Genomic DNA, 27,469 nt, shown 5'->3' with positions numbered 1-27,469 from the left:
ATGCACTCACCTGGGTCAACACAACTGGGTACCTGTTAGGAGAGCGAAGCTAGAACAGCTAACCAACCTGTGAAGGCAGAGCGTACGGACTGGTGGGTGATGCGAAAACCCTGGGGGTGCGTGTTGGGAATGGAAAAATGAAGTCTACCCCTGGCTTCAGGCTTATTCTCCACAAAACCCCACCAGAAACCCATGGAAAAGAACTAGGAGAGCCCTAAGAAGTGTCCTTTGTGGTACCCCCTGGGGGATGGAAACAGCAGTCACGTAGGATGGGCTTCGGGATGAAGATCGAATCTCAGAAGCCCCGGCGTCCGAGTGTGGTCGGGTGGAGATCGAATCTTGGAAGACCCGCCTGTGGACGTGGTTAGTGGACGCACAGCTACCTCCTACTCAGAGTGCACCTCACCAGCTCTCTCTCCCCTCCAGAATGGCCCTGACCCAGGTAAGCAAGGCTGATGAGGGGACAGCAGCTTCTGGCAGCATCTGCTGAGGGAAGTATCTCTTCCCAGTTTTCCCAGTCGTGCCCCCTGTGGCCAGTGGACCGGAAGGAGTAGCTGCATCTGTGCTCCGGTGAGAAACACAAGACTGGGCTACCGAGATGTTTATTTTCTTTCACTTTCCTTTGAACCATAATGATTTATCACAGAAAAATCCTATCGTTCTTTTCTAGCTCAACTAAGGGAAGAAAAAAACAAACCCTTGATCTTGGGGAGAGGGGCACCACGACTGACCTTGGGGCATCGGTGCACATCCACTGCTCCAACAGAAACCGAGGGAATTCACTGCCAGCAGATCTGTTGAAGAAAGACATATTTGATGACATTCGTTAAAGATGGTAAAGCAGGCTTTGATCAGGACCCTCACGGTGGGTAGAGGTACCACTGGAATGGGATTTTGCAGTGGGGGGGAGAGATTGATCTGAACTCTGCATACAACACAAGCAAGTGGGTATGTACAGCCAAGGGGCCCGGGGTGGGGGTGGGGGAGAAGTAGGTAGAAATTACTAAGTGGAAAGATCTGTGGTAAGAGGGGTTCTGACTAAACCTACTAAATAAGATTCTTGTTGAAGGCAGGCAAGGTTGGTCAGACATCACCTGGAAGATGATGGGGGGTTAGTACAGGTATGAAGGTGATCAGGTATGAAGGTGATCAAGATACCCAGAGTGGGGGTTCTTGTTAAGAATTTACAAGAAGGGTATAGGAGGAGGTTCAGGAGCTTGAAAAGGTCAAAGAATCTTTGTCAGTCCCCCCTCTTGTTCAAGGAAAAAAAAATATTCTTTCCTCTGAAAAAAGAGAGTCCAGTTTCTCATTCAGTTATCTTCTGTTAAGGACCAGCTGAACCATCTGCTGGGACTGGGTAATAGAGGATATTTCCTGGATGCTACTAACAGTCAGGCATTTTTAATGAGGGGAGTTTCTAGGACCATAAAAGATTAACAAAAAACCCAGTTTCTGAGTCCACAGGGCAGCCAGTGAGATTTTTAAACAAGCTTGACACATCTTCAAATGGTGCAGTGGGGATGGCAGTGGCCATCTAAAGAATTTTCCTGGTTTGCATTTAGAGTGTCTCCTGATGCCGTTCTATATTCCGATGAACTTTCTGAGCAGTTCATACAGTGGGCAGCAGGAAGCTTGCCCATACGTAAGCCGTGGTAGTAATTTTTAAGTTTATATTAAGTTGTTGAGCTTAAACATGCAGAACTTCAGAAAAAGAACAGTTTTAGTTCTCATAATTCTAAGACAAAAAGGAAAAAGAGACATTAAAAACTCAGACCTGAAAAACAGCGTTTCAGCTCTGGTTTTGCCTGAAAAATACTTTAGTCCTCAGAACAGAGTTGTAGCTGGATATTGGGGAAAACTAGAATTCAGGATTTGGTAAGGACTGGCAGAATGCTCCAGACAGAACCCACAGGGAGGCATTACTGCTTTCCATTAAACAAAACAAAGCAGAACCTCTCTCTACAAATACCTGTGTTTCTATCGAAGATAATCGAGGTTAGTCTAGTTTGTTTGCAAAGTAAGTCTGGTTTCAGAAAACTTTAACTGATTATTTACGTAAGTGCAACAAGAAGAGTGAATCATATAACTTTTTTTTTTTTTTTTTTGAGTTTGCTCTGCTGGAAGTTTTCGTAGGAATCTCAGATTGGTTGTTTCTTAAGATTTTATTTATCAGAGAGAGAGAGGGAGGGAGGGAGAGAGCCCAAGTGGGGGGAGGGGCAGAGGGAGAAGCAGGCTGCCCATTGAGCAGGGAGCCCGACCCGTGGGGTCCAATCCCAGGACCCTGGGATCAAGACTGAGCAGAAGGCAGATGCTTAACCAACTAAGCCACTCAGGTGCCCCTCAAATTGGATTTTTAATAGCCTTTCAAGGCTAGGAAGCCAAATCAAGAATTTGCCATGAGACTTCACCTATAGATTTCGGTGAATTCCTCTTTTCTCAAGGTTTCCAAATATCCTGAGGTTCCTTACTGACCCGTAAGGCAGGGAACCCCATTAACCAGGCAGAAGCTGGTTTTTCCAAGCAGGACTTTATAAGCATTGCCTCCTTAAAGTCAGCTTTGTTTCCTTCAAGTTGTCTGGCCATATCTGATTCGATGCACATCATTCTCTAATACGACATTCTAGTCAAAGCCTTGGTACTTTAACCAGTTGGTTTCCCATTATGTCCGGTTCCAAGGAGAAGAGATTTTTTTATTGAACTTTTGCAAATAACTGTGTTGCCATGAAAATTAGAATACTCACTCAGTTTCCAAATTCTGGACGGAATCAGGTAGGGAGAAAAGATAAATGCTTCACATCTGTTTACAATGAATAATTTATCAAATTGCTCTAAGTTGTAGATAGCTTAAAAGAAAAAGGTTTTTTTTATCTGGAAATCAAAACATTAAATAACCAGCAGTGTTTCAAACAGAGTCATAAAAGTTACAATCATCCTCATCTGTCCCATGTAATTAATTCTTCTGCTTAGTCTTGGGTTAGCAGTTATTTTGAATCCATCAGCTTCTTCATTAGTTCTGAAAATTCTCAGTCCACTGGCTTGGTCTCTAAGATGTTCAAGCAATGCCATTATGGAGCATGCTTTCCTGGAACCAATTTTAAATGTTTTCAGTAAAGAATCAGGGGCGCCTGGGTGGCTCAGTCGTCAAGCATCTGCCTTCGGCTCAGGTCATGATCCCAGGGTCCTGGGATTGAGCCCTGCATCGGGCTCTCTGCTCACTGGGAAGACTGCTTCTCCCTCTCCCACTTCCCCTGCCTGTGTTCCCTCTCTCGCTGTCAAAATAAATAAAATCTTTAAAAAAATTCAGAGTAAAACAATCTGTGGATGACAAAAGATGCAAAATGGCCAAGATTAAAGATCCAATGAGAGTTCATTTGACAAGTAAATTTAGTTATTTCTGTGACATACAGCATTTTAACATAATGCCCCCCAAGCTTAATTGGTTTAACATACCCCTTTGACAAGGTGAAAGAGACAAATCTTTTCAGCCTTTGTTGGAATTCTCCACTCACTTATCCAACTAATACTTACCTAGAGTCATCTTACATGCAGATCCTTTCTCAATTACACCCACAGAAAACCCACTGCTCCTGGTTGTAGACACCTCAGCTCACACTGCTGACACTGGGTATGCAATGCCATTTCTAGGCCAGTGGTTGATTTTATCCCCCAGGGGACATCTGGCCCTGTCTGAAGATATTTTTAGTTGTCACAACTGGAGGAAGGGTTGCTGCTACTGGCATCTAGTGGGTAAAAGGCAGGGTAAAAGGCAGGGATGCTCAACATCCCACAATGCACAGGACATCCTCCCGCAACAAAAAATGATCTTGTCACAAGTGTCAATAGTACTGAGGTTGAGAGGCCTTGATTTAGATCCCACAGTTAAAAGCTGAAAGCTTCTTCATAACAAATCCCCAAATTCATGGACCTATTCCCCAAGCCTGGATCTAGCTCAGGAATCTACAGTCCAGTGGTTTCTTTTTGCCTTTGAGATGCCAAGCCCTCAAACCAGAATGTTTTGAAGTTAAGGAATAGGGCTTTGCAGAAAGACTGCCTTTGAGGTTTTATTTATTTATTTGACAAAGAGAGACAGCGAGAGAGGGAACACAAGCAGGGGGAGTGGAGAGGGAGAAGCAGGCCTCCCGCCGAGGAGGGAGCCGGATGCGGGGCTCGATCCCAAGACCCTGGGACCATGGCCTGAGCCGAAGGCAGACGCTTAACAACTGAGCCACCCAGGTGCCCCAGAAAGACTACCTTTGTTGGCAAGGACTGCAAAGCACCGATAACAGTGCCTGACACAGATTTGTCAACAGAGTCAAGCCTGGATTCCTCCCTACAGAAAAGACAGATTTTTTCCATACATCCATAGCTTTAAGACAATCAATTCCACCTTCTTGTCTTAGGGGCACTCACAATGAATAGAGACATTGTCCCCAAGTCCTAGAAACCCTTGTTTCAACTACTTCCAGGAAGACCTGGCACCAAAAGTACACATTCTATTTTCTACTGAGAAACATGGTCTTCTGTATTTCCTCTGTTGTGACCTCACGTCTATAGCCCCAGTGATGGTAGAGAATACTTTTCCCCAAACCATATCAAGTGTAAATGTATGTAGTGGTTAAGAACAGATACAACTTTGAATCTCTGCTTCTCTACCTACTTTGGCTAGTGAGACATCTGACAAACAAGGTCTCAATTCTGGTTTTGCCTGAAAGTACCTTAAAGTACCTTAAAGACAGGATTGAGAATTTTCCCAATACAAAAAGAACTGTTATATCATTCCAAAATGACGAGCCTCGGACAAGTGACCTGCTCTCCGCACTTAAATTTTGTCAATCTTAACATGGGAAAATATCAAGTATCTCATTCATCTGTTAGTTTCTATATATAGTAGGTACATAAAAACATATTGTGCCACCACCACTAGTTGGTTTTACTGAAAAGCACCATGGTAGGATGGAAAAACTTTAAACTTCCTATCCCTTCATGAACATGCTGTACATTCTTGGACAAGAGATTTAACTTGGTTTAACCTCAACTTCATTATCAATGAGAAGCTAGTAACACTTTGATTCCATTTATGTGATATGTACGGCACAGCATTAAAAAAATCTTACATTTTAAAAATCAGAAAAAAACCCCCACAAAACTGAGAATTGTGTTTTGAAAAGATAAACCCTTCGACTAAGAAAATGAGGAAAGACTCAAAATCAGAAATGAAAAAGGAGAGGGGGCGTCTGGGTGGCTCGGTTGGTTAAGTTTCTGCCTTCAGCTCAGGTCATGATCCCAAAGTCCAGGGATCAAGCCCCATGTAGGGCTCCCTGCTCAGTGGGGAACCTGCTTCTACCTCACCCTCTGCAGCTCCCCCTGCTTGTCACTTATTCACTCTCACTCTCTCTCAAATAAATAAATAAAATCTTAAAAAAAAAATAAAATGAAAAAGGAGACATTGCAATAGATGCCTCAGATATAAAAAGGATCATAAGAAACTATTGTGAACAATTATATGCTAACAAATTGGATAACCTAGAAAAAAATGGATAAATTCCTAAAAATATAACATACCAAGACTGACTGAAAAAAGAAATAGAAAGTCTGAAGAGTCAAACAACCAATAAAGAGACTGAATCAGTAATTGAAACTTCCCAAGAAAGACAATCCCAGGACCAAATGGCTTCATGGGTGAATTCTACCAAACATTCAAAGAAGAATCAATACCAATCTTTCTTACACACATCCAACATATGAAAGAGGAAATACTTCGATACTCATGTGATGATGCCAGCATCACCCGGATACCAAAGCCAAATAGAGACATTACAAGCAAAAAAAATCTTAAAACCTATAGCTCTAGTGACTACAAATGCAAAAATCCTCAATACTAAAAAAACTAAATCTAATAGCATATTAAAAGGATTATACACCATAACCAAGTGGGATTTAACCCTGGGATGCAAGGATGGTTCAACATGAACCAATCGCTGTGATGCACCACATTAACAAAATGAAAGATTTAAAAGCACGTGATCATCTCAATAGATGCAGAAAAAGCATTTCCCAAAAATTCAGCATCCATTAATGATAAAAACGCTCAAAATTTCAATCAAAGACATATATTAAAAGCCCAAAGCTATCATAACCAGTGTCTAGTGGTTTTATTTTCCTCTAGTTCTAGTATAGGCAAAAATGCACACCCTTACCACTTCAACACAGTCCTGGAATTCCTAGAAGTCCTAGACAGAGCAATTGGACAAGAAAAAGAAAAGGCACCCAAATTGGAAAGAAGTAAAATTATCTCTGTTTGCAGATGACAAGATCATACATATAGAAAACTCTGAAGACTCAAAACCTGACAGTCTCTTCAATAAATGGTGCTGGGAAAATTGGACAGCCATAATGCAGAAGAATGAAACTCGACCATTCTCTAACACCATCCACAAAGATAAACTCAAAATGGATGAAAGACCTCGATGTGAGACAGGAATCCATCAAAATCCTAGAGGAGAACGTAGGCAGTAACCTCTTTGACATCGGCCACAGCAACTTCTTTCAAGATACGTCTCCGAAAGCTAGTGAAACAAAAGCAAAAATGAACTTTTTGGACTTCATCAAGATAAAAAGCTTCTGCACAGCAAAGGAAACAATCCACAAAACAAAGAGGCAACCCACAGAATGGGAGAAGATATTTGCAAATGACACTACAGACCAGGGGCTGGTATCCAAGATCTATAAAGAACTCCTCAAACTCAACACCCAAAAAACAAATAAGTCAAAAAATGGGCAGAAGACATGAAAAGACACTTCTCTGAAAAAGACATACAAATGGCTAACAGACACATGAAAAAATGTTCATCATCACTAGCCATCAGGGAAATTTAAATCAAAACCACATTGAGATACCACCTTACACAAGTTAGAATGGCAAAAATGGACAGGGAAAGAAACAACAAATGTTGGAGAGGTTGTGGAGAAAGGGGAACCCTCTTACACTGTTGGTGGGAATGCAAGCTGGTACAGCCACTTTGGAAAACAGTGTGGAGCTGCCTAAAGATGTTAAAAATAGAGCTACCCTATGACCCAGCAATTGCACTCCTGGGTATCTACCCCAAAGACACAGATGTAGTGAAAAGAAGGGCCATATGCACCCCAATGTTCATAGCAGCAATGTCTGCAATAGCCAAACTGGAAAGAACTGAGATGCCCTTCAACAGATGAAGGGATAAAGAAGACGTGGTCCATATATACAATGGAATATTACTCAGCCATCAGAAAGGATGAATACCCAACTTTTGCATCAATATGGATGGGACTGGAGGAGATTATGCTAAGTGAAATAAGTCAAGTAGAGAAAGACAATTATCATATGATTTCACTTATTTGTGGAACATAAGGAATAGCAGGGAGGACATTAGGAGAAGGAAGGGAAGAATGAAGGGGGGGATATCGGAGGGAGAGACGAACCATGAGAAACAAACTATGGACTCCGAGAAACAAAAAGGGTTTTAGAGGGGAGGGGGATGGGTTAGCCTAGTGATGGGTATTAAGGAGGGCACATACTGCATGGAGCACTGGGTGTTATACGAAAACAATGGATCATGGATCACCACATCAAAAACTAATGATGTATTGTATGGTGACTAACATAATAAAATTTTAAAAATTAAAAAAAAACTAAAGTGAATTCAATAAAATTGCACAACACAAAACCAACATACAAAAGTCAGTTTCAATTCTATACACAATGAACTCTCCAAAAAGGAAATTAACACAACAACCCCATTCACCCTAGTGAGAAAAAAATACTTAGGAATAAACTTAACCAGGAAGTGAATGATTTGTACACTGAAAATTATAAAACACTAATGAAGGTAAATGGAAAGACATTCTATATTCATTGATTGGAAGAATATTTTTAATTTCCATACTACCCAATGTGATCAAAGATTCCCTGTAAACTGTAAAAACCAACCAACAAAAAACACTCAATGGCATTCTTTACAGAAATAGAAAAAACAATCCTAAAATTGGTGTGATACTATAAAAGACCCTGAAGAGCCCAAGCAATCAATATAGAACAAAGCTGCAGTCATCACACTTCATTTCAAAAGATATTACAAAGCTACTACAATTAAAACAGTATGGTACAGACATTAAAACAGACCTACAAGACCAATGGAACAGAATATAGAGCCCAGAAAATAAAGCCACACATTTATGGGACTGATTTTCCACAAGAGCACCAAGAACACACAGTAGAGGAAGGGTTGTCTCCTCAATAAATGGTGATGGGAAAATGGAAAAATGAAATTGGACTCTTTATTTCACACCACATACAAAAGTCAACTCAAAATGGTTTAAAGACTTAAATGTAAGACCTGAAACTGTAGAACTACTAGAAAAAAACATAGGGGATAAAAGCTCCTTGACACTGGTCTTGGCAATGATTTTTTGGTTATGACACCAAAAGCACAGGCAACAAAAGGAAAAACAAACAATGGGAGTGCAAACTAAAAAAGCTTTTGCACAGCCAAGGGAACAATGAACAGAGTGAAAAGGCAACCTACGGAATGGAAGAAAATATTTGCAAACCATGTATTTGATAAAGGGTTAATATCCAAAATAGATATAAAGAACTCCAACTCAGTAGCAAAAAAACCCCCCAAATAAACTAATTTAAAAATGGGCAAAGGACCTGAATAGACATTTCTCAAAAAATGACATACAAATGCCCAACAGATACATGAAAAGGTGCTCAACATCACTTATCATCAGGGAAATGCAAATTGAAACTACAATGAGGTATTACCTTACACCTGTCAGAATGACTGGAATCAGAAAGACAAAAGCACTGGCAAGGATGTGGAGAAAAGGGAACCCTCGTTTACTGTTGGTGAAAATGTAAATTGGTACAGCCGCTGTGAAAAACAGTTTAGAGTTTCCTCAAAAAATTAAAAATACAAATACCATATGATCCAATAATTCCACTACTGGATATTTACTTAAACAGAAACACCCATTCAAAAAGACATACGCATCCATCCCCACGTTCATTGCAACATTATTTAAAACAGCCAAGATATGGAAGCAACCCAAGGTCCATTGATAGATGAATGGATAAAGATGTGGTGTGTGTGTGTGTGTGTGTGTGTGTGTATTTGTGTGTGTGTATATATATATTTAATAAATATAAACATAGACACAATACACATACACAAAAAACATACATACACATACATAAAATGTACAAAAATACATAAATAGAAACACAAAAATATATAAAAATAAAAATGGATGTAATGGATGTTACTCAGCCATAAAAAAGCATGAGATTGTACCATTTGTGACAAGATGGATGAACCTAGAGGGTATTGTGCTAAGTGAAATAAATCTGAAAGACAAATATCTCCAATTTACTTTTATTGAGTACATAGGTATTAGGATACAACTTTGAAGGGAAAAAATCTCTGCCATCATGGGGTTATATTCTAGTGGAATGAGACAACAGGCAGAAAAATTATATGGTATATTATAAGATGAGAAAAGCTTTAGGGAAAAATAAAGAGCATAAAGGGATATAGGGAGTTTGCAGTGTTTGAGTGGACCTTTCTTTGTATCTTAAAGAATCACTTAATATCCATATTTATGGGAAAGTATCATTTGGAGAAGATAAGGGAAAAGAGCTTATTGTGGGGTTCCAAGCACGGAAGTTTTTTATTTAAACTGTAAGAGTTCTGAGATAAATATCTAGGTAAGAAAATAAATATCTAGGTAAGCTCAGGTCATGATCGCAGTGTCCTGGGATCGAGCCCCACATTGGGCTCCCTGCTCCGCGGGAAGCCTGCTTCTCCCTCTCACACTCCCCCTGCTTGTGTTCCCTCTCTCGCTATGTCTCTGTCAAATAAATAAATAAAATCTTTAAAAAAAAATGGAGGATAGGAGAAGAAAAAAGATGGTAGAGGAGTAGTGGACCCTATTTCAGCCGTTCCCCTGAATTGAGCTGGATATCTACCAGACCACTCTGAACACCCATGAAATCAGCCTGGATGTAAGAAGATATATCTGGATCTCTACAAACAGAATATCCCCGGTGGTTGGTTTCGAGGTATGAAGCGGGGAGCCATGATTCCGCAGGCAGGTATCAGAAGATAAACGGAAGCGGGAGGGAGACTCTGGGATCCTGCAAAAGCATCAGCACTGGGGACTGGGCACAGACTTGCAGGTAGCAGCGGGGAAAGTTTAGGGCAGCCCCCCCAGACTGAAACTTCGAGCTGCCGGGGCAGGAATACGAATTGGGGGTGGCTAGCAGTTTTAGAAGCACAAAGGGCAGAGACATGCCTGGACCTGGAAGTAAGGGCTGGGAGCCCTGCTGAGGGGCACACAACACAGGACGCTGCAGTTTATAGCAGCACGGATAGAAACGGAGACAGTGTGGCCTGGACAGCTCACTGAAGAACAGACTGTGATCTGTTCTGAGGCAGAGGTTTGGATACAGTCACTTCTGCTCTGACTCTCGGAAGAGAAAAAGAGATGCAGAAAGCTGCCAGGGAAAGCTGGGAGAGAAAAAAAGCCCCCAAAAACCGGTTTTCACTGAGCCTATCACCACCCCCCCACAGGGGACAGGGCAACTCTGCCCAAACAGGGTTGCCTGAGTAACAGTGCGACAGGCACCTCCCCCCGAAGACAGGGTTAGGGTTAGGGACAGGCTGGAAGAACAAGAGGCCAACAACCCTAAGATCCCTATAAAACAGGTACATCTTGCGTGGGTTGTGGTCAATAATTTGGACTCTGTACATTCCCTCAACCACCCCTCAACAGAATGTAATAAGAGGAGGAACCCCCAAAATAGGAAAGACACAGACTGTGACTTCTGCCACAGAACCAATGGATATGGATATAAGCAAGATGTCAGAAATAGACTTCAGGGTAACAGTTATGAAGATGATAGCTAGGATGGAGAAAACAATTAATGGCAACATAGAGTCTCTAAGGGCATAAGTGAGAGCTGATCTGGCAGAACTTAAAAACGCTATCAATAAGATCCAATCTAATCTAGATACTCTAACAGCTAGGATAAACGAGACAGAGGAACAAATTAATGATCTAGAAGACAAACTGATGGAAAAGAAGGAACAGGAGGAGGCCTGGAACAAACAGCTTAATATCCATGAAAACAGAATTAGAGAAATAAATGACGCCATGAAACATTCCAATGTCAGAATTATTGGGAGCCCTGAGGGGGTGGAGAGAGAGAGAGAGAGAGAGAGAGAGAGAGAGAGAGAGAGAGAGAGAGAGAGAGAGAGAGAGAGAGAGAGAACCAGAAGATATATTTCAGCAAACTGTAGTTGAGAAGTTCCCTAATCTGGAGAATGAAATAAGCATTCATGTCCTAGAGGCAGAGAGGACCCCTCCCAAGATCGAGGAGACCAGACCCCAACGCCCTGGCATGTAATAATAAAACTCACAAATCTTAGAACCAAGGAAACCACCTTAAGGGCAGTTAGGGGGAAGAGATTCCTTACATACAGAGGGGGGAACAACCAAAAAACATCAGACCTGTCCACAGAGACCTGGCAAGCCAGAAACGGCTGGCAAGACATATTCAGGGTAATAAATGAGAAGAACATGCAGCCAAGAATACTTTATCCAGCAAGGCTGTCATTTAGAATGGATGGAGAGAAGCAGAGCTTCCAAGACTGGCAGAAACTGAAAGAATATGTGACCACTAAGCCAGCCCTGCAAGAAATATTAAGGGGGAGGGGTTCTAAAGGAGAAAGACCCCAAGAGTGATATAGAACAGAAATTTACAGAGACAATCTACAGAAACATGGACTTCACAGGCAACATGATGACAATAAATTCATATCTTTCAATAATCACTCTCAACGTGAATGGCCTAAATGCTCCCATAAAATGGCACAGAGTTGCAGATTGGATAAAAAGACAGGACCCATCCATATGCTATCTACAAGAGACTCATTTGGAACCTAAAGATACATCCAGACTGAAAGTGAAGGGATGAAGAACCATCTTTCATGTCAATGGACCTCAAAAGAAAGCTGGGGTAGCAATTCTCGATCAGACAAATTAGATTTTAAGGTAAAGACTATAGTTAGAGACACAGAAGGACACTATATCATTCTTTTTTTTTAAGATTTTATTTATTTATTTCAGAGAGAATGAGAGATAGAGAGCACGAGAGGGAAGAGGGTCAGAGGGAGAAGCAGACTCCCTGCTGAGCAGGGAGCCCGACACAGGACTTGATCCTGGGACTCCAGGATCATGACCTGAGCCAAAGGCAGTCACTTAACCAACTGAGCCAGCCAGGCGCCCAACACTATATCATTCTTAAAAGGTCTATCCAACAAGAGGATCTAACAATTGTAAATATCTATGCCCCCCTAACATAGGAGCAGCCAACTACATAAGCCAACTGTTAACCAAATAAAGAGACATATTGATAATATGCTAATAGTAGGAGACCTCAACACTCCACTCTCAGCAATGGACAGATCATCTAAGCAGAAAATCAACAAAAACAAGAGCTTTGAATGACACACTAGACCAGATTGACCTCATAGATATATACAAAACATCCCACCCTAAAACAATAGAATACTCCTTCTTCTCGAACACACGTGGAATTGTCTCCAGAATAGACCACATACTGGGTCACAAATCAGGTCTCAACCGATACCAAAAGGTTGAGATTATTCCCTGCATATTTTCAGACCACAGTGCTTTGAAACTGGAACTCAATCACAAGAAAAAGTTTGGCAGAAATTCAAACACTTGGAAGATAAAGACCATCCTGCTCCAGAATGTTTGGGTCAACCAGGAAATCAAAGAAGAACTTAAACAATTCATGGAAACCAATGAGAATGAAAACACATTGCTTCAAAACGTATGGGATAGGGCAAAGGTTGCCCTAAGGGGGAAATACAGAGCCATCCAAGCCTCATTCAAAAAAAATAATAATAATAATAGAAAAATCCTGAATATACAAACTATACTTCACCTTAAAAAATGGAGAATCAGGAACACTACACCAAAACAAATTATGTAATATAGTGATTAACATAACAATAAAAAATAAAAAAAAATTAAAAAATGGAGAATCAACAAATTAAGCCTAACCCATGCACAAGGGAAATAATTAAGATCAGAGATCAATAAATTAGAAACCAGAAATACAGTAGAACACACAAACAAAGCTAGAAGCTGGTTCTTTGAAAGAATAAGATCGATAAACAACTGGCCAGACTTATCCAAAAGAAAAGAGAAAGGACCCAAATTAATAAAATTATGAATGAAGGGGAGAGATCACGACTAACACCAAGGAAATAGAAACAATTATCAGAAATTATTATCAACAACAATATGCTAATAAATTAAGCAACCTGGAAGAAATGGATGCCTTCCTGGAAACATATAAAATCCCAAGGCTGAAACAGGAAGAAATTGACAACCTGAATAGGCCAATAACCAGCAATGAGATTGAAGCAGTGATCAAAAACCTCCCAAAAAACAAGAGTCCAGGGCCTGATGGATTTCCTGGGGGAATTCTTCCAAACGTTCAAAGAAGAAATAATACCTATTCTCCTGAAGTTGTTTAAAAAAACAGAAACAGGAGTGCTTCCAGACTCATTCTATGAGGCCAGCATTACCTTAATCCCCAAACCAGGCAAAGACCCCATCAAAAAGGAGAATTTCAGACCGAAATCCCTGATGAATATGGATTCCAAAATCCTCAACAAAATTCTAGCTAATAGGATCCAACAATACATTAAAAGGGTCATCCACCATGACCAAGTGGGATTCATCCCTGGGATGCAAGGGTAGTTCAGCATTCGGAAATCAATCAATGTGATAGAACATATTAATAAGGAGAGAGAACCATATGGTCCTCTCAATTGATGCAGAAAAAGCATTTGACAAAATACAACATCCTTTCCTAATTAAAACTCCTCAGAGTATAGGGATAGAGGGAACATTCCCCAAGTTCATAAAATCCATCTATGAAAAACCCACAGCAAATATCATCCTCAATGGGGAAAAGCTGAGAGCTTTTCCCTTAAGATCAGGAACACGACAAGAATACCCACTCTCGCCACTATTGTTCAACATAGTAGTAGAAGTCCTAGAAACAGCAATCAGACAACAAGAAATAAAAGGTATTCAAATAGGCAAAGAAGAAGTCAAACTCGCTCTTTGCAGATGACATGATACTTAATGTGGAAAACCCCAAAGACTCCACCCCCAAATTACTAGAACTCATACAACAATTCAGTAATATGGCAGGATACAAAATCAATGCACAGAAGTCAGTTGCTTTCTTATACACTAAGAAGGCAACTATAGAAAGAGAAATTAGACAATCGATTCCATTTACAGTAGTACCAAAAACCACAAGATACCTCAGAATAAACCTAACCAAAGAGGTAAAGGATCTATACTCTAGGAACTACAGAACGCTCATGAAAGAAATTGAAGAAGACACAAAAAGATGGAAAAACATTCCATGCTCATGGATAAGAATAAACATTGTTAAAATGTCTATGCTGCCCAGAGCAATCTATACCTTCAACGACATCCCGATCAAAATTCCAATGACATTTTTCAAAGTGCTGGAACAAACAATCCTAAAATTTGTATGGAATCAGAAAAGACCCTGAATCACCAAGGAAATGTTGAAAAAGAGAAAGCTGGGGGCATCACGTTGCCCAATTTCAAGCTATATTACAAAGCTGTGATCACCAAGACAGCATTGACCAATGGACAGAATAGAGAACCCAAATATGGACCCTCAACTCTATGGTCAAATAATCTTTGACAAAGCAGGAAAAAATATGCAATGGATAAAAGACAGTCTCTTCAATAAATGGGTGTTGGGAAAATTGGACAGCCACATGCAGAAGAATGAAACTTGACCATTCTCTATCACCATCCACAAAGATAAACTCAAAATGGATGAAAGACCTCAATGTGAGACAGGAATCCATCAAAATCCTAGAAGAGAACATAGGCAGTAACCCCTTCGACATTGGCCACAGCAACTTCTTTCAAGATACATCTCTTGTCTAGTGAAACAAAAGCAAAAATGAACTTTTGGAACTTCATCAAAATAAAAAGCTTCTGCACAGCAATGGAAACAGTCAATAAAACAAAGGGGCAACCCACAGAATGGGAGAATATACTTGCAAATGACACTACAGATAAAGGGCTGATATCCAAGATCTATAAAGAACTTGTCAAGTTCAACACCCAAAAAACAAATAATCAAGTCAAAAAATGGGCAGAAGACATGAACAGACACTTCTCCAAAGAAGACATATAAATGGCTAACAGACACATGAAAACAATGTTCATCATCATTAGCCATCAGGGAAATTCAAATCAAAACCACATCGAGATACTACTTTACACCAGTTAGAATTGACACGGGAAGAAACAACAAATGTTGGAGAGGTTGTGGAGAAAAGGGAACCCTCTTACACTGTTGGTGGGAATGCAAGTTGGTACCGCCACTTTGGAAAACAGTGTGGAGGTTCCTCAAAAAATTACAAATAGAGCTACCCTCAACTTCTTCGACCTCAGGCACAGCAACTTCTTCCTAGAAACATCGCCAAAGGGAAGGGACGCAAGGGCAAAATGAATTATTGGGACTTCATCAAGATAAAAAGCTTTTGAATAACAAAGGAAACAGTCAACAAAACCAAAGACAGTCGACAGAATGAGAGAAAATATTTGCAAATGACATATCAGATAAAGGGCTAGTATCCAACATCTATAAAGAACTTATCAAACTCAATACCTAAAGAACAAATAATCCAACTAAGAAATGGGCAGAATACACGAACAGACATTTTTCCAAAGAACATTCAAATGGCCAACAGACTTATGAAAAAGTGCTCAACATCCCTCAGCATCAGGGAAATCCAAATCAAAACCTCAATGAGATACCACCTCACACCAGTCAGAATGGCTAAAATTAACAAGTCAGGAAACGACAGATGTTGGTGAGGATGTGGAGAAAGGGGAACCCTCCTACACTGTTGGTGGGAATGCAAGCTTGTGCAGCCACTCTGGAAACCAGTATGGAGGTCCCTCAAAAGTTGAAAATAGAGCTACCCTACTACCTAGCAATTGCACTCCTGGGTATTTACCCCAAAGATACAAATGTAGGGATCTGAAGGAGTACGTGCACCCCAATGTTTATAGCAGCAACGTTCACAATAGCCAAACTATGGAAAGAGCCACTATGTCCATCATCAGATGAGTGGATAAAGAAGTGGTATATATATACAATGGAATATTATGCAGCCATCAAAAACCCCTGAAATCTTGCCATTTGCAATGATGTAGATGGAACTAAAGCATATTATGCTAAGCAAAATAAGTCAATCAGAGAAAGACATGTATATGATCTCACTGATGAGGAATTCTTAACCTCAGGACACAAACTGAGGGTTGCTGGAGTGGTGAGGGGTGGGAGGGATGGGGTGGCTGGGTGATAGACATTGGGGAGGGTATGTGCTATGGTGAGCTCCGTGAATTGTATAGGACTCATGAATCACAGACCTGTACCTCTGAAACAAATAATACATTATATGTTAAAAAAAAAAAAAAAAAAGCACGAAGGGAAAAATGAAGGGGGGGAATTGGAATGGGAGACAAACCATGAGAGACTATGGACTCTGAGAAACAAACTGAGGGTTTTGGAGAGGAGGGGTGTGGGGGTATGGGTTAACCTGGTGATGGGTATTAAAGAGGGCACGTATACACAGGGAATGAATCGTGGAACACTACATCAAAAATGAATGATGTAATGTATGGTGACTAACGTAACATAATAAAATAAAATTTAAAAAAATAGCTACCCTATGACCAAGCAATTGCACTCCTGGGTATTTACCCCAAAAACAGATGTACTGAAAAGGGCCATATGCACCCCAATGTTCATAGCAGCAATGTCCGCAACAGCCAAACTATGGAAAGAGCTGAGATGTGTTTCCACAGATGAATGGATAAAGAAGATGTGGTCCATATATACAATGGAATATTACTCAGCCATCAGAAAGGATGAATACCCAACTTTTGCCTCAACATGGATGGGACTGGAGGAGATGATGCTAAGTGAAATAAGTCAAGCAGAGAAAATCAATTATCATATGGTTTCACACATATGTGGAACTTAAGGAATAGCTACACGTCTGGCACCCTCCACAGACTGGCAGGAGTTTCTGCCTTTCTTGCTTTCACCACTGGAGTTGGGGGACTCTGAGCCCATGGTGGTGTATGGGACAGATTATTTTTTTTTAAGATTTTTTATTTATTTATTTGACAGAAAGAGACACAACGGGAGAGGGAACACAAGCAGGGGGAGTGGGAGAGGGAGAACCAGGCTTCCCGCTGAGCAGGGAGCCTGACGCGGGGCTCGATCCCAGGACCCTGGGACCATGACCTGAGCCGAAGGCAGACACTTAACGATTGAGCCACCCAGGCGCCCCTGGGACAGATTATTTGCAGCAAGTGTCAGAGCTCCTCAATCTCACAGAGCCAAGCATCCTAACAGTTACCTAATTTGGAATCTGGGACAGAAGACAGCCTGGAGCCTGGACATTGCTTTGAGTCTACACAAGAGAAGCTGCTCCATGGCACCAAGAAGTCCTTCAAGGAGCAGACCTGTGTCTCCAACATGGATGCTGCACTTGGCTTCGCTTCAGGCTCCTTCTTGTGAAAGCCTCATTTGACTGGCAAAGCAAGGAAATTGCTAAAGAGATGATCAGTGAGCATCTGGACCACCTTGAGGAGGCCCTGGGACAGCAGGTTTGGATGGATGAGAAGACCGATCAGGAAGCCAAGGAGAAAGTAGACACCATCTTTGACAGAATTGGCTTCCTGAACTTCATCCTGGAGCCTAAAGATCTGCATGATGTTTATGACGGGTAGGAAGTCTCTGAAGAGTCCTTCTTCCAGAATGTGTGGAATTTGCACCATTTTTCTGCTAAAGTAATGGCCGATCAGCTCAGCAAGACTCCCATCCAGGCCCAGTGGAGCATGACCTCCCAGACAGTGAATGCCTACTACCTTCCTACCAAGAATGAAATCGTCTTCCTTGCCAGCATCCTGCAGGTCCCCTTCTACACCCATAACCACCCCAAGGACCTGAACTTTGGTGTCGTTGGCATGGTGATGGGCCATGACTGACACCTCTGATGACCCAGGGCGTGAATACGACAAGGAAGGGAACCTGTGGCAGAATGAATCACGGGCAGCATTTCAGAATCCTGCATGGAGGAGCGGTATGTACAGCCAGTACCCGGTCAACTGGGAGAGGCTCACCGGCCACCAGCTGTTGGGGGAGAACATCACTAACAACAGGGAGCTTGAGGCTGCCTGTAACACTTTCAAAGCGTGGCTGAGAAAGCACCAGGAGGAGCCGTGCTTGCCCAGCGTAGGGCCTGCCCATCACCAGCTCTTCTTTGTGGATCTGCTCAGGTGTGGTGCTCAGTCTGCACACCTGAGAGTTCTCACGAGGGGCTGGTGAGTGACCACTTGTGCTAGGCACCCTCTCCAAATCCCATGACTTCCTGCAGGACTTCAGCTGCACTGTTGGCTCCCCCATGAACCCAGGAGGCTGTATGAGGGGTGGTAGACCTGGGGCTGAGGAGAAATGGCTGGCTGTTGCCAGGACCTGGGGCAGCTTGCCCAGCAGGGTTAGTTGTTCCAGGATTAGAGAAGGCAAATGACAGCTGGGTGGGTCCAACCCCCCACACCATAGGTGATGCAAGTCCTGGTCTGCCCTCAAACACCACATCGTCCCTCTGCTTTGGGTGTACCCCTACCTCCAGCAGAGCCCCCACCATTCACTGTCACATCCTTCCAGGTCACCCTGCCTGGAGGGGGCTGGGCGGGGGAACCAGCTCCCACAGGAAGGAGTCTGCCTCTTCCAGCCCTAAGATCACTTAATTTGGTGGCTTTGGGGGTTCCTGTCCTGCCCACTCTGACCACACAGGGCCTGGGTGGTTGCCTCCCCTACTTCTCCCCGAGGCCCACTCAGTGGACTCAGCTCCTTTCAGCCCCACCTTTAGGAGCTGCCCCCCGACCCCATGCTCCTCACACTGCTCCTCCCAATACTGCAGTCAACCTTCACTGACCAACTGTGCTCAGCTCTTAGTGGAAGCCTGAGGGCCTCTACAAGCCCTCCTGCTGCCTCCTAGTTTCCCTCGACTCATAGGCGAGTGTGTATGGTGTGTATGCATAGGGGATGCTGGTTCTTTGTGTCCTGGGGCACAAGTCTTAGGGGCTGACTGAGCCTCCCTGGCCCAAGCAGAAAAACAGACAGAGCAGGGGGGGGAAAGATAGAGTTTATTTGTACAGGGAAGAGGGTGGAGAGGGAGAGGGAGGGTTCCGTAGGCCCCTGTGCCGATAAAGAGACCCACATCAGTCAAAAATACAAAATAAAATAAGATCCAACTATATGCTGTGTTCAAGAGTCGCACTATAGATTTAAAGACACACGTAGGCTGCGAGTGAAGGCATGGAAAAAGATACTCCATCCAAGTGGTAACAAAGAGAGAAGAGGTGGTTATATTTTTATCAGATAATATAGATTTTAAATTCACTAATGGTCATAGTAGACAAAGAAGTTGATTACATAGTAATAGGGTCAATCTGCTAGGAAGATATTACAATTATAAACGTATATGCACCCAACACCAGAGGGCTTAGATATATAAAGCAAACACTGACAGATCTGAATGAAGAAATATATAGCAACAGAATATTAGTGACTTCAGTATTCCACTTTCAATAACGGATAGAACATCCAGACAGAACATCAGTAAGGAAACAGCAAACTTGCACAACACTATAGACCAAGTGGAGCCAACGTAGAACACTTTGCCCAATAGCAAAAGACACTTCTCCACTGTACACAGAACAGTCTCCATGACGGATCCCATATTATATCACAAAGCAAGTATGAAACATTTAGGAGGATTGAAATCCTACCAAGTATCTTTTCTGACCACAGTGGAATAAAACTAGGAATCAATAACAGAAGGAAAGCTCCAGAATTCACAAATATGGGGAAATTAAACAACACTCTTTTTTTTTTTTTTTAAGGTTTTATTTATTTATTTGACAGAGACAGCGAGAGCAGGAGCACAAGCAGGGGGAGTGGGAGAGGGAGAAGCAGGCTTCCCGCTGAGCAGTGAGCCCGAAGTTGGGCTCATTCTGAGGACCCTGGGATCATGACCTGAGCTGAAGGCAGACGCTTAATGACTGAGCCACCCAGGCGCCCCCTAAACAACGCACTCTTGAACAAAAACGTCAAACAAAAGCTAAGAGAATTTTCTTAAATATCGTAAGACAAATGAAAACGAAATCACTGGGGATGGGCTAGATGGGTGACAGAGATTAAGGACGGTCACTTGTGATGAGCACTGGGTGTTGGATGTAAGTGATAAATCACTGAATTCTACTCCTGAGACCAATACTGCACTGTACGCTAACTCGCTAGAATTTAAATAAAAATTTAAAAAGAAAGAAAACGAAAACACCACATATCAAAATTTATGGGATGCTGCAGGGGCACCTGGGTGGCTCAGTCGGTTAAACATCTGCCTTCAGCTCAGGTTATGATCCCAGGGTCCTGGGATCGAGTCCCAGGTTGGGCTCCTTGCTCAGCAGGGAGTCTGCTTCTCCCTCCCCCTCTGCCCACTGCTCCCCCTGCTTGTGCTTTCTCTCTCTCTCAAATAAACAAAATCTCTAAAAAAAAAACCTTATGGGATATAGTAAAAGCAGTGCTAAGAGGCAAGTTTATAATGATAATCACCTACATTAAAAAAGAGAAAGAAATCGATAAATAATCTAACTTTACACCTCAAGGGATTATAAAAATTACAACTAAATTCAAATTTAGGATTTTGATGGACTCCTAGCTCACATTTAGTTCTTTCAACCACTTTGAGTCTATTTTTGTGTGTGGTGTAAGGAAATGGTCCAGTTTCATTCTTCTGCATGTGGCTGTCCAATTTTCCCAGCACCATTTTTTGAAGAGACTGTCTTTTTTCCATTGGACATTCTTTCCTGTTTTTTCTTTTTTTTATTTTTATTTTTATTATTTTTTTTCTTTCCTGCTTTTTCGAAGATTAGTTGACCATAGAGTTAAGGGTCCATTTCTGGGCTCTGTATTCTGTTCCATTGATCTATGTGTCTGTTTTTGTGCCAGTACCACACTGTGGTGGTGACGATCATGACATATCAGATAAAGGGCTAGTATCCAAAATCTATAAAGAACTTATCAAACTCAACACCCAAAGAACAAGTAATTCAATCAAGAAATGGGCAGAAGACATGAACAGTTTTCCAAAGAAGAAATCCAAATGGCCAACAGACTCATGAATAAGTGCTCAACATCACTAAGCATCAGGGAAATCCAAATCAAAACCGCAATGATACACCACCTCACACCAGTCAGAATGGCTAAAATTAACAAGTCAGGAAATGACAGATGTTGGCAAGGATGTGGAGAAAGGGGAGCCCTCCTACACTGTTGGTGGGAACGCAAGCTGGTGCAGCCACTCTGGAAACCAGTATGGAGGTTCCTCAAAAAGTTGAAAATAGAGCTACCATGCGACCAGCAATTGCACTACTGGGTATTTACCCCAAAGATACAAATGTAGGGATCCAAAGGGGAATGTGCACCCTGGTGTTTATAGCAGCAATGTCCACAATAGCCAAACTACGGAAAGAGCCAAGATGTCCATCAACAGACGAATGGATAAAGATGTGATACACACACACACACACACACAATGTAATATTATGCAGCCATCAAAAGGAATGAAAGTTTGCCATTTGCAATGATGTGGATGGAACTGGAGGATTATGCTGAGCGAAATAAGTCAATCAGAGAAAGACATGTATCATATGATCTCACTGATATGAGGAATTCTTAATCTTAGGAAACAAACAGTTGCTGGAGTGGTGGGGGAGTGGTAGGCATGGGGTGGCTGGGTGATAGACATTGGGGACAGTACGTGCTATGGTGAGCACTGTGAATTGTGTAAGAGTGTTGAATCACAGACCTGTACCTCTGAAACAAACAATACATTATATGTTAAAAAAAAGAAGATTGTAGGAAGGGAAAATGAAAGGGGGGGGAATTGGAGGGGGAGACGAACCATGAGAGACTATGGACTCTGAGTAACAAACTGAGGGTTCTAGAGGGGAGGGGGATAGGGGAATGGGTTAGCCTGGTGATGGGTATTAAAGAGGGTACATTCTGCATGGAGCACTGGGTGTTATATGCAAACAATGAATCATGGAACACTACATCAAAAACTAATGATGCAATGTATGGTGATTAACATAATAAATAAAATAAATTCAAATTTAGCAGGAGGAAGAAAATAAAGATGAGAGCAGATATAAACAAATCAGAGAAGAGAAAAATAGAAAAACCAACAATGAGAGTGGGTTTTTTGGAAAGGTAAGTAAAATCAGAAATTAAAGTGAGGACATTACAACTGATGTCACAGAAATAAAAAGGATCACAAGAAAATAGAAGGAACAATTGCTTGCCAAAAAAATTGGATAACCGAGAAGAAATGAATAATTTCCTAGAGACCTACAAGACTTACTTCAAAAGAAAGTTTGAACATATCTATAACTAGCAAGAGGATTAAATCAGTAATCAAAGATCTAAAAGTGAAAAGCCCACAACAAGATGACACAACTGCTGAATTCTTTCAATTGTTTAAAAAATGAATACCAACACTTCTCAAACTCTTCCAAAAAACTAAAGGGGAAGGAACACATCCAAACCCCTTTTATGAGGTGAGATGTACCCTGATACCAAAGCCACGATATGGAAATAACCTAAGTGTCCATGGGCAAATGGACAGACAAGATGTGGTATGTATATACAATGGAATATTATTTGGTCAAAAAAGCAATTGTGTGGGGCGCCTGTGTGGCTCAGCTGTTAAGCATCTGCCTTGGGCTCGGGTCACGATCCCAGGATCCTGGGATCGAGCCCTGCACTGGACTCCCTGCTCAGCAGAAAGCCTGTTTCTTGCTCTCCCACTCCCACTCCGCCTGCTGTGTTCCCTCTCTCACTCTGTCTCTGTCAAATAAATAAATAAAATTTTTTTAAAAAGCAGTTTATCCATATGCAACAACATGGATGAATTTTGAGGTTATTGTACTAAATGAAATATGTCAAAGACAAAAGAAATTGTATGAACTCATATGTAGAATTTTAAAATAAAAATGAGCTCAGGGAACCTAGGTGGCTCAGTCGTTAAGCGTCTGCCTTCGGCTCAGGTCATGATCCCGGGATCCTGGGATCGAGTCCTGCATCGGGCTCCCTGCTCGGCGGGGAGCCTGCTTCTCCCTCTCCCACTCCCCCTGCTGTGTTCCTGCTCTTGCTGTGTCTCTCTGTCAAATAAATAAATAAAATAGATTTTTAAAAAATAAAAATAAAAAATAAATAAATAAAAATGAGCTCATACAGAGAACAGATGTAACATAGTGGTGGTTGGTAGGTGGGGAGGGGGTCAAAAGGTACAAACTTTTAGTTATAATTACATGATGTGATAGAGGTGTTAGCTAATGCTAATCATATTACAATATGTAAATATATCAAATTAACATGTTGCACACCTTATACTCACATAATGTTATATGTCAATTTCAAATAAAGATGTAAAAAAAAATCATTGTGTATTTCCTCTAAAAAAATTGGTATTCAGTGAATGATTACTGAACAGTATAATCATGGCTACTGTCGAAGCTGACTTCTATAAATTTAGGTTCTTAACAGTCATTTTCAACATTCAAAAGCAGAGAAGAAAAGATGGCGGAGGAGTAGGGGACCCTATTTCAACTGGTCCCCAGAATTGAGCTGGATATCTACCAGACACTCTGAGCACCCACGAAATCAGCCTGAGATCTAAGAAGATCTGGATCTCTACAAACAGAATATCGTGGACTGTTGGTTTGGAGGTATGAAGCGGGGAGCTGTGAGTCTGCAGGGAGATATCGGAGGCTAAATGGCAGTGGGGGGGAGCCTGGCCGTGGGGATCCTACAACGCCAGTGAGCGACAGTCTTGCGCGTTGGGGACGGGGCACAGACTCACAGACCGGTAGCAGCGCGGAAAGGACTTTAGGGCAGCCCTCAGGGCGGAACCTGGAGCGGCGAGGTAGCGCGTGCGGACTGGGAGTGGCTGTTCGTTTTATTTTTATTTTTTAATTCTTTTTTAAAATTTTATTATGTTAGTCACCATACATCATTAGTTTTTGATGTGGTGATCCATGATCCATTGTTTTCATAAAACACCCATGCGCCATGCAGTACGTGCCCTCCTTAATACCCATCACCGGGCTAACCCATCCCCCCCCCACCTCCCCTCTAAAACACTGTTTCTCAGAGTCCAAGTCTCTCATGGTTCATCTTTCCCTCCGATTTCCCCCCCTTCATTTTTCCCTTCCTTCTCCTAATGTCCTCCCTGCTATTCCTTATGTTCCACATATAAGTGAAACCATGTGATAATTGACTTTCTCTGCTTGACTTATTTCACTTAGCATCATCTCCTCCAGTCCCATCCATGTGGATGTAAAAGGTGGGTATTCACCGTCCTGATGGCTAATATTCCATCGTATATATGGACCACATCTTCTTTATCCATTCTTCTGTTGAAGGGCATCTCGGTTCCTTACACAGTTTGGCTATTGCAGACATTGCTGCTATGAACATTGGGGAGCATATGGCCCTTCTTTTCACTACATCTCTGTCTTTGGGGTAAATACCCAGGAGTGCAAGTGCTAGGTCATAGGGTAGCTCTATTTTTAACTTTTTGAGGAACCTCCACTCTTCCAAAGTGGCTGAACCAACTTTCATTCCCACCAACAGTGTAAGAGGGTTCCCTTTTCTCCACAACCTCTCTAACATTTGTTGTTTCTTGCCCTGTCCATTTTTGCCATTCTAACGGGGGTAAGGTGGTATCTCAATGTGGTTTTGATTTCAAATTCCCTGATGGCTAATGATGATGAACATTTTTTCATGTGTCTGTTAGCCATTCGTATGTCTTCTTCAGAGAAGTGTCTTTTCATATCTTCTGCCCACTTTTTGACTTGTTTTTGGGGTGTTGAGTTTGAGAAGTTCTTTATAGATCTTGGATACCAGCCCTTTATCTGTAGTGTCATTTGCAAATATCTTCTCCCATTCTGTGGGTTGCCTCTTTCTTTTGTTGACTGTTTCCTTTGCTGTGCAGAAGCTTTTTATCTTGATGAAGTCCCAAAAGCTCATTTTTGCTTTTGTTTCACTACCTTTTGGAGAAGTATCTTGAAAGAAGTTGCTGTGGCCGATGTCAAAGAGGTTACTGCCTATGTTCTCCTCTAGGATTTTGATGGATTCCTGTCTCACATTGAGGTCTTTCACCCATTTTGAGTTTATCTTTGTGGATGGTGACAGAGAATGGTCGAGTTTCATTCTTCTGCATGTGGCTGTCCAATTTTCCAACACCCATTTATTGAAGAGACTGTCTCTTTTCCATTGTATGTTTTTTCCTGCTTTGTCAAAGATTATTTGACCATAGTGGCTGGTGGTTTTAGAAGCACAAAGGGCAGAGACATGCCCCGACCTGGAGGTGAGAACTGGGAGCGCTGTGGAGGGGCGCACAACCCAGAACGCTGCAGTTTATAGCAGCACAGACAGAAACGGAGACAGTGTGGCCTGGAGAGCTCCCTGAAGAACAGACTGAGATCTCTCTGTTCTGAGGCAGAGAGTTGGAAACGGTCTATTCTGCTCTCTCAGAAGAGACGTGGAAAGCCGCCAGGGAAGGGCACCAGAGTACAAAAGCCCCAAAAAACTGATTCCCACTGAGCCCATTCCCCACCACAGGGGGGGCAGGGCAACTCTGCCCAAACAGGGTTGCCTGAGTAACAGCACGGCAGGCCCTTCCCCCAGAAGACAGGCTGGGAAAACAAGAGGCCAGCAACCCTAAGGTCCCTAGAAACCAGGTGCATCTTACTTGGGTTCTGGTCAATAATTTGGACTCTATACATTCCCTCAACCACCCATCAACAGAATGACTAGGAGGAGGAACCCCCAAAATAGAAAAGACTCAGAGATTATGACCTATGCCGCAGATTTACAAATGGATGCAGCTATAACCAAGATGTCAGAGATGGAATTCAGGCTAGCAATTGTGAAGACAATAGCTAGAATGGAGAAATCGATTAATGCCAACATAGAGTCTCTAAGGGTAGAAATGAAAGCTGAATTGGCAGAACTTAAAAATGCTTTCAGTGAGATCCAATCCAATCTAGATAATCTAACAGCTAGGGTAAGTGAGGCAGAAGAACGAATAAGCAACCTGGAAGACAATTTAATAGATAAAAAGGGAAAAGAGTACGCCAGGGAAAAACAACTCAGAATCGATGAAAATGGAATCAAAGAAATAAGCGACACCATGAAGAGTTCCAATGTCAGAAAAACTGGAATCCCGGAGGGAGTGGAGAGAGAGAGAGAGAGGACTAGAAGATGTACTTGAGCAAATCATAGCTGAGAACTTCCCTAATCTGGGGAATGAAAAAAACATTTGCATCCTAGAGGCAGAGAGCACCCCTCCCAAGATCAAGGAAAACAGACCAACACCCCGGCATGTGATAGTAAAACTTGCAAATCTTAGAACCAAGGAAACCATCTTACGGGCAGTTAGGGGGAAGGGATTCCTTCAGTACAGAGGCAGTACAGAGAGAGAATATGTCTTGCCAGAAGGCCTGGCAAGACATATTCAGGGTACTAAACGAGAAGAACATGCAGCTAAGAATACTTTATCTGGCAAGGCTGTCATTTAGAATGGATGAAGAGATGCAGAGCTTCCAAGACCAGCAGAAACTGAAAGAATATGTGACCATTAGGCCGGCCCTCCAAGAAATATTAAGGGGGGTTCTATAAAAGAAGAAAGACTCCAAGAGTGATATACAACAGAAATTTATAGGGACAATCTATAAAAACAACGTCTTCACAGGCAACATGATGACAATTCATATCTTTCAATAACCACTTGAACATGAATGAATGGCCTAAATGCTCCCATAAAATGGCACAGGGTTGCAGATTGGATAAAAAGAGAGGACCCATCCATATGCTGTCTACAAGAGACCCATTTGGAACCTAAAGATACATCCAGACTGAAAGTAAAGAGATGGAGATTCATCTTCCATGCCAGCGGACCTCAAAAGAAAGCTGGGGTAGCAATTCTTCTATCAGACAAATTAGATTTTAAACTGAAGTCTGTATTAGAGACACAGAAGGACACTATATCATTCTTAAAGGGTCTATCCAACAAGAAGATTAAACAATTGTAAATATCTATGCCCCTAACATGGGAGCAGCCATCTACATAAGCCAACTGTTAAAATAAAGAGTCATATTGGGGCGCCTGGGTGGCTCAGT

General features: G+C 42.0%; 1 pseudogene; it reads left to right on the top strand.

Moving 5' to 3' along the window:
- The first annotated feature begins 269 nt into the window (after positions 1-269).
- On the top strand, positions 270-21,280 carry LOC113936265 (annotated as a pseudogene).
- Positions 21,281-27,469: the final 6,189 nt, after the last annotated feature.

This window comes from Zalophus californianus, chromosome 17 (genome assembly GCF_009762305.2).
Source record: "Zalophus californianus isolate mZalCal1 chromosome 17, mZalCal1.pri.v2, whole genome shotgun sequence".
In the NCBI taxonomy this organism is placed as follows: domain Eukaryota; kingdom Metazoa; phylum Chordata; class Mammalia; order Carnivora; family Otariidae; genus Zalophus; species Zalophus californianus.
Note: the sequence above shows the minus strand (reverse complement) of the source record. Positions and strands in the feature narration are given on the sequence as shown.